This window comes from Aythya ferina (genome assembly GCF_964211825.1).
Source record: "Aythya ferina genome assembly, chromosome: W".
Lineage (NCBI taxonomy): Eukaryota > Metazoa > Chordata > Aves > Anseriformes > Anatidae > Aythya > Aythya ferina.
The window spans coordinates 13,157,937-13,164,942 of NC_140313.1; the positions used below are offsets into that span (position 1 = coordinate 13,157,937).

The 7,006-nt window shown below is 47.3% G+C and overlaps 1 long non-coding RNA gene across 1 annotated transcript; it reads left to right on the top strand.

Annotated features, from left to right (window-relative positions):
* Nucleotides 1-322: 322 nt before the first annotated feature.
* Nucleotides 323-3,506, top strand: LOC311426437. Its single transcript, XR_014686754.1, has 2 exons — nucleotides 323-1,202; nucleotides 3,101-3,506. It is a non-coding gene; the product is annotated as an uncharacterized lncRNA (long non-coding RNA).
* Nucleotides 3,507-7,006: the final 3,500 nt, after the last annotated feature.

The window sequence follows — 7,006 nt, forward strand, 5'->3', positions numbered from 1 at the left end:
GGAGAAAAAGCTCGGGATGTGCGGCGTCACCTCACTAGCTGTTTTGCTGTGTTAGGGGTACCTAGTACTATTAAAACTGACAATGGGCCAGCTTATAATAGTAGGCCACTGAAGCAATTTATGCAATTATGGAATATCAATCATGTTACTGGTATCCCACACTCCTCCACAGGACAGGAGATAGTGGAAAGGGCAAATGGGACAGTGAAACGGTACTTAGAAAAGTTCAGAGACATTAAAGACATAAAAGAAAGAATAGGGAAGGCTCTTTTTGTACTTAACCATTTATGTGTGTTTGGCGACAGCACTGAGCCTCCTATAGTACATCACCATGCTGGGGCAGAAACTTTTAAGCCACCACGCATGAAGGTGTTATACAGAGACATGAAAACAGGGCAATGGCTAGGCCCTGCTGAAGTGATTTACCTGGGGCGTGGTTACGTTTGTGTTTCTTCCCCTACAGGTACAATCTGGGTACCTAGCCGATGCATAAAACCAGCCGTTGAAAACAAAAAGTGACTGTCGTCAGAGGTAGAATATTGAAGAGTAAACAGCAGATAGAGTCAGCAGCCAAACTGCACGAATGAGATTGTGGTATGATTGAGAGTGAGATGTGTCAGAGGCCTCTGTATGTGCGATTGTGCTGTGTATGTGTGATTGTGTGAGTGAGAGTGTATGTGACCATGGTTCAGGTTGTCGTTGCCATAGCGCAGGATTCCGGAATGTAACACTAGTTCAGGTTATTGTCACCATGGTGCAGGATCTTGGAATATAGCCATAATACCGGTTATCGTTGCCTTAGTGCAGGATTCCGGAATATAACCATAATACAGGTTGTCGTTGCCAAAGTGCAGGATTCTGGAATATAGCCTTAGTACAGGTTATTGTTACCATAGTGCAGGCCGGCAAAAATTATCAAAAGATTTATTAGAAAGATTCAATATGATATCAATCCTTTTAATCAATAGTTCACTGATTTGTTTGAAACAATGCACAGATGGTTACTGGGATTAGTCAAAGGGGGATTAGGTTTAAGTGTGTCACTATTAAATTGTGTTACTTTCTATTAGATTGTGTTACCATTAAATGCTTACAGTAATTATAGTATTATTAGGGTTAAGTTATATAGTTGTGTTATATTGTATATTTGACACCTACTGTAAAACCAAGTACTGCCTGTACTAAAAGAAAACGGGGGAAATGTCTCAGCAACCTGAGACAGCAAGGAGTCTCTTGAATCACCTTTCTTTGTTCCCTCTAAACTCTTTACATTCCTGATGGCCTCATTGTTAAGAGTCTGATGTTATCACCAGCCATGGGGCTTGTTGACCCCCATGGCCACACTCCCACATCTCTCCCTTCTTTATTAACATCAACCATCTTCTTGACACGAATTATTACTCCATATATCACACTTCCTCCCCCCTTCCCTCCCTCCCTCCCTCCCTCCCTCCCTCCCTCCCTCCCTCCCTCCCTCCCTCCCTCCCTCCCTCCCTCCCTCCCTCCCTCCCTCCCTCCCTCCCTCCCTCCCTTCCTTCCTTCCTTCCTTCCTTCCTTCCTTCCTTCCTTCCTTCCTTCTTCAACAAGCATCTCTGCTTTGAAAAGCCTGGCTTGTCATAGCTTTTCCCTGGTCTGGAAGAACGACCAATTCACTGTTGAAGCAATTCACCATCATTTCAATGCTTGTGAAGCCGTGAGCTGAGATGCCTACTGTGGTCTGGTTGATGAGGTCCTGCTCAACCAGTAAGCAACAAGTCCACGTTTATATCACTGCTGTTTTCATGAGTGTCTGCAGCCACTACTGATTCATGGAAACTTACTCCACAGTCAGCAAGATTGTAAAGTAGGTATGTTTATTCAGCACTGGGCAGCACGGAGGGTAGTCCCACCAAAGTCGTGCGCACCTAACGTGGCAACTTGCTTTGGTTATATGCAGTAAAGAGTTACATATGCATGAAGTTTCCCAATACGCCTATACATATGCATAACCTGTCCCCACTTAGTATTAAAATTAGCTACAAGAAGTCATTTCCATAAATTCCTCTTGTCTGCGCTTGCTTGGTGCCTTGTGGTGGTGGGCTCTGAGGGTCGTGGGGATGAAGTAAGATGTCTTCATCAGGGTTGAACTTTTCACCTCATCTCTTTGTGCATGCTCTCTGAGGCCTTGGTCACAATCTAGGCCATAAGGTTGTTTTGATCTGGTTCTTGGGGTCCGAGGGGCTCCTATTATCTGGAGGCCTAAGCGCATCACAGGCACAGTACATTGCAAATGTAGCACATACTCATTCTTAATCAATTGCTCTCTAATTTCTAATCCCAATGATTCACTACTAGACTATGCTGAGGCCATCAAACTGGGCAACATCCTTTGAATATGGAAAACATCCTGCCCCTTGCTATGGGATCTTCATAAGGAGTTCGCAAGCAAATAAACTGCAGCTTCACTGTGACTTTAGCTATTTCTAATTTTACACTTGATATGCTAGTTACACCTTCCAGCTAGGCCTACACATCTGACTGGGCTGGAGGAGATAAAAAGGGTTTTGATGAGTTACACCTGGGCACACATGCTCTAGTAAGGCCACTTGCATCTTACAGGAGCCCTAAGTGCCAGGGAAGTGGCTGGCTGAAGATATGGGAGGCAGCAATGAGCAAACAGATTGATTTTCTGCTTGTTTTATGAAGTATTACTACCTCTCTCTCTCTTTCCCCCCTCCCCCTGAAACATGGGATTAAAAATTAGAGAGCGATTCAAGATCTCAATACTACATTCCTTACCTTTAAACAATGTAACTGCAAAAACATTTTTATTCCCAAAATCGCAAATGTAGCACTTACTCATTCTTAATCAACCACTCTCTAATTTCTAATGCCATGTTTCACCCCCTCTTTCTTTTCTCTTTCTCCAATAATTCCTTCCTTTTCAGTTCCTTCTGATAGGAAATAACTTGTTGCCTGAATCCATAGAGAGACAGGAAAATTGTTCAATTAAAGTGATCACAAAATCACGGAATCATCTAGGTTGGAAGAGACCTCAAGATCATCAAGTTCCACCTCTGACCTAACACTAACAAGTCCTCCACTAAACCATATCACTAAGTGTTGGGAATTGGCATAATTGTTCGATCTAAGCTTGCTTTAAGCAACCAGGGTAGGCCTTAGAAATCTCAGGGCCTGCTGTAGCTGAGCAAACCAGGCTGCCAGAGTAACTGTGAGAAGCTCCCACGGCAATGACTCCCACATCACCCAATTAAGGAACTCAGAAAATATTGTTATCAGCAGCTGGCCTCAAGGACTAGGCCTACGTGACCGTTAAGCACAAAGGGGGTTGTTTTCCTAACTTCTAATCAAAAAGGGGGGTTCTTTTCTTGCAGGTGGTGTTATTTTCTTAACAGTTTGTCTGGGTGCTTTTGACCAATAATCTTGTGTGAAACACTGTCCACCCCTGTAAAATTCACTATAAAAGTTGGGCGATTCGGGCAATAAAATGGTGAAGCATGATCTGACTCTGCTGGTGTCTGTCGTGCTTTCGTCCGTGCTTCGCAACAAATGGCGCCCGAACAGGCTGAGACCTGAACTGGACCTGAACAGGACATCGCAGCGGGAGACCTGAACAGGACCCGAACAGGACATCGCAGCGAGACAGACATCGCACCGGAGCAGGACATCGCAGCACCGGAGCGGACATCGTAGCGGCGCCGGGGCGAACATCGCAGTGCAGCGGGACACCACTGCAGCGGGACACCGGCGGCGCCGGCACATCTGAACGCAGGTAAAGCGAGAGACCAGGTACATCGGGAACCAGCGGCGCCGGGTGCTGAGACATCGGCGCGGCGCGGGTACCAGCGGCGTCGGGACATGGGGATCTGACTCTGCTGGTGTCTGTCATGCTTTCGTCCGTGCTTCGCAACAACTAAGCTCTACATCTAAACGTCTTTTAAAGAACTCCAGGGATGGTGACTCCACCACTTCCCTGGGCAGCCTGTTCCAATGTCTAACAACCCTTTCAGTGAAGAAGTTCTTCCAATACCCAGCCTAAAACTCCCCTGGTCCAACTTGAGCCTGTTCTCCCTCATCCTGTCACCAGACACATGGGAGAACAGACCAACCCCCACCTTGCTACAGCCTCCTTTAAGGTATCTGTAGAGAGCAATAAGGTCGCCCCTGAGCCTCCTTTTCTCCAGGCTGAACAAACCCAGTTCCGTCAGTGGCTCCTCGTAGGACTTGTTCTCCAGACCCCTCACCAGCTTCGTTGCCCTTCTCTGGACTCGTTCAAGCACCTCAATGTCCTTCTTGTAGCGAGGAGCCCAAAACTGAACACAGTACTCGAGGTGTGGCCTTACCAGAGCCGAGTACAGGGGGACAATCACTTCCCTAGCCCTGCTGGCCACACTGCTTCTTATACTAGCCAGGATGCTGTTGGCCTTCTTGGCCACCTGAGCACACTGCTGGCTCATATTCAGCTGACTATCAACCAATACTCCCAGGTCCTTCTCTGCCAGGCAGCTTTCCAACCACTCATCTCCCAGCCTGTAGCTCTGCTTGGGGTTGTTGTGCCCCAGGTGCAGGACCTGGCACTTGGACTTGGTGAACTTCATACAGTTGGCCTCAGCCCATTGGTCCAGCCTATCCAGATCCTCCTGCAAAGCCTTCCTACCCTCAAGCAGATCGACACACGCACCTAATTTGGTGTCATCTGCAAACTTACTGAGGGTACACTCGATCCCCTCATTCAGATCATTGATGAAGATATTAAAAAGGACTGGCCCCAGTACTAAGCCCTGGGGGACTCCACTAGTGACCTGCCTCCAACTGGATTTGACTCCATTCACCACGACTCTTTGGGCCTGGCTATCCAGCCAGCTTCTATCCCAATGAAGCGTACGCTAGTCCAAGCCACGAGCAGCTAGTTTCTTGAGGAAAAACTGACCTTTCTATTTTTGTCCCTGCAAAGCCTCACAACATCGTTATAGTCCTTCTGAGTGGCCCGCCCTCTTTTCCAAAGATTATAAACCCTCTTTTTTTTCCAAAGCTCTGGCCACAAATCTCTGTTCAGCCAGGCCAGTCTTCTTCTATGCCAGCTTGTCTTTGGGCACATGAGGACAGACAGCTCCTGAGCCATTAAGATTTCCTTCTTGAAGAATGCCCAGCCTTCCTGGGCTCCTCTGCCCTTTGGAACTGCCTCCCAAGGGACTCTGCCAACCAGTGTCCTGAACAGCTCAAAGTCAGCCCTCCAGAAGTCCAATACAGCGGTTTTACTGATCCCCCTCCTGACTTTGCTAAGAATAGAGAACCCTACCATTTCGTGTTCACTTTACCCAAGACAGCTCCTGACCACAACTCCCACCAGTCCTTCTCTGTTTGGGAACAGAAGGTCTAGCAGGGCACCTCCCCTGGTAGGCTCACTAACCAGCTGCGTCAGGAAGCTATCTTCCACGCTCTCCAGAAACCTCCTATACTGCTTTCTCTGGGCTGTGTTGTGCTTCCAGGATATATCTGGGAAGTTGAAGTCCCCCACAAGAACAAACACTGACGATTTCGCAACTTCTGCCAGCTGCCTGTAGAGCTCCTCATCTGTCTCCTCATCCTGGTTTGGCAGTCTATAACAGACCCCCACCAGGAGGCTTGCCTTGTTGGCCTTCCCGCTGATCCTAACCCATAGAGACTCAACCTTATCATTCCCAGCCTCAAGTTCCACGACATCAGAACACTCTCTGATATAGAGAGCCACAGCACCACCCCTTCTGTGCTGCCTGTCCCTTCTGAAGAGCCTATGGCCAGTCAGTGAAGCACTCCAGTCATGGGAGTGGTCCTACCATGTTTCAGTGGTGGCAACCAAGTCATAGCTTGCCTGCTGCACAATGGCTTCCAGATCCTCCTGTTTGTTACCCATGCTGCGTGAATTAGTGTAGATGCACTTCAGTTGGGTCATTGCCTTCTTCCCCAGGAGGAAAACACCACCTGTAGTCCTGCTCCATCTACTATTTGTCCCAGTCCCCTAAAGTCCTGTTTCATAGCCTTCAGGCTTCTCTCAACAATATCATCACTGCCAGCCTGGACTATCAAAAGAGGATAGTAATCAGAGGGGTGAACCAGTTTTTGGAAGCTTTCTGGCAATGTCCCTGACCCAGGCCCCAGGGAGGCATCAGACTTCCCTATGGGTAGGGTCAGGCCGACATATAAGTCCCTCTGTTCCCCTGAGAAGGGAGTCGCCTACAACGATTACCCTTCTTTCTTTCTTAGTGGAGGCAGTCCTGAGGCGTGGAGTCGACTTCCTTCCCCTAGGCTTCCTCTTGGGTAGACTTTCCACCTCATCCTCACCCACCAGTCTCTCAAGCTCCAAGGTCTCAAACCTGTTGTGTAAGGGCACCTGAGAAGTTGAGGCTGGTAGGGAAGGGGTTTGCCTTCGTTACCAAGCAGGGACCTGTTTCCTCTTCATCTCCTAGGTCCCCTCCCTCTGTCCAACAGCGACAGGGCAGAGGGTCCACCACTGTTTGGGGTGTCTCACCCCTGTGCCTTTCCTTCAGGCCTGATTTAAGGAGCAGGACAGCATCTATATCACAGAAGGAATAGCTCTTTTATTTTCCTTCTGAAAGACAAGGAAAAAGCTGGAAAGTTTTCACACTTGTGAAAACACTTTCTTTCAAAGGTTTTGAGAGAACAAATGAACTATACAGATGACGAAAGCTGATGAAAACTGGGAAAATATTGTCATAAACAGACATTTCCAAAATACATTTCCACCTGGCTGAAAGCCACTTGCATTCTTTTTTTTTCTTTTTTTTTCCTTCTAATCGTGTTTTGAATGAAATCACTTCTAAGAAGGCTCTCAGCAAATCTGGAGTTGCCCCTCTGATTATTAAGACTGACTGTTTAATTGCCAATAGTTTTATCTTTGTCAGGTGAAGCAAATCTGGTGAGTTTGGCTGGGATCACCTTGCCTTGAGAAGACCCTTTATACAGCAGGCAACATTTTTTGTTATACAGTATTTAAAGTCCAAAGCAT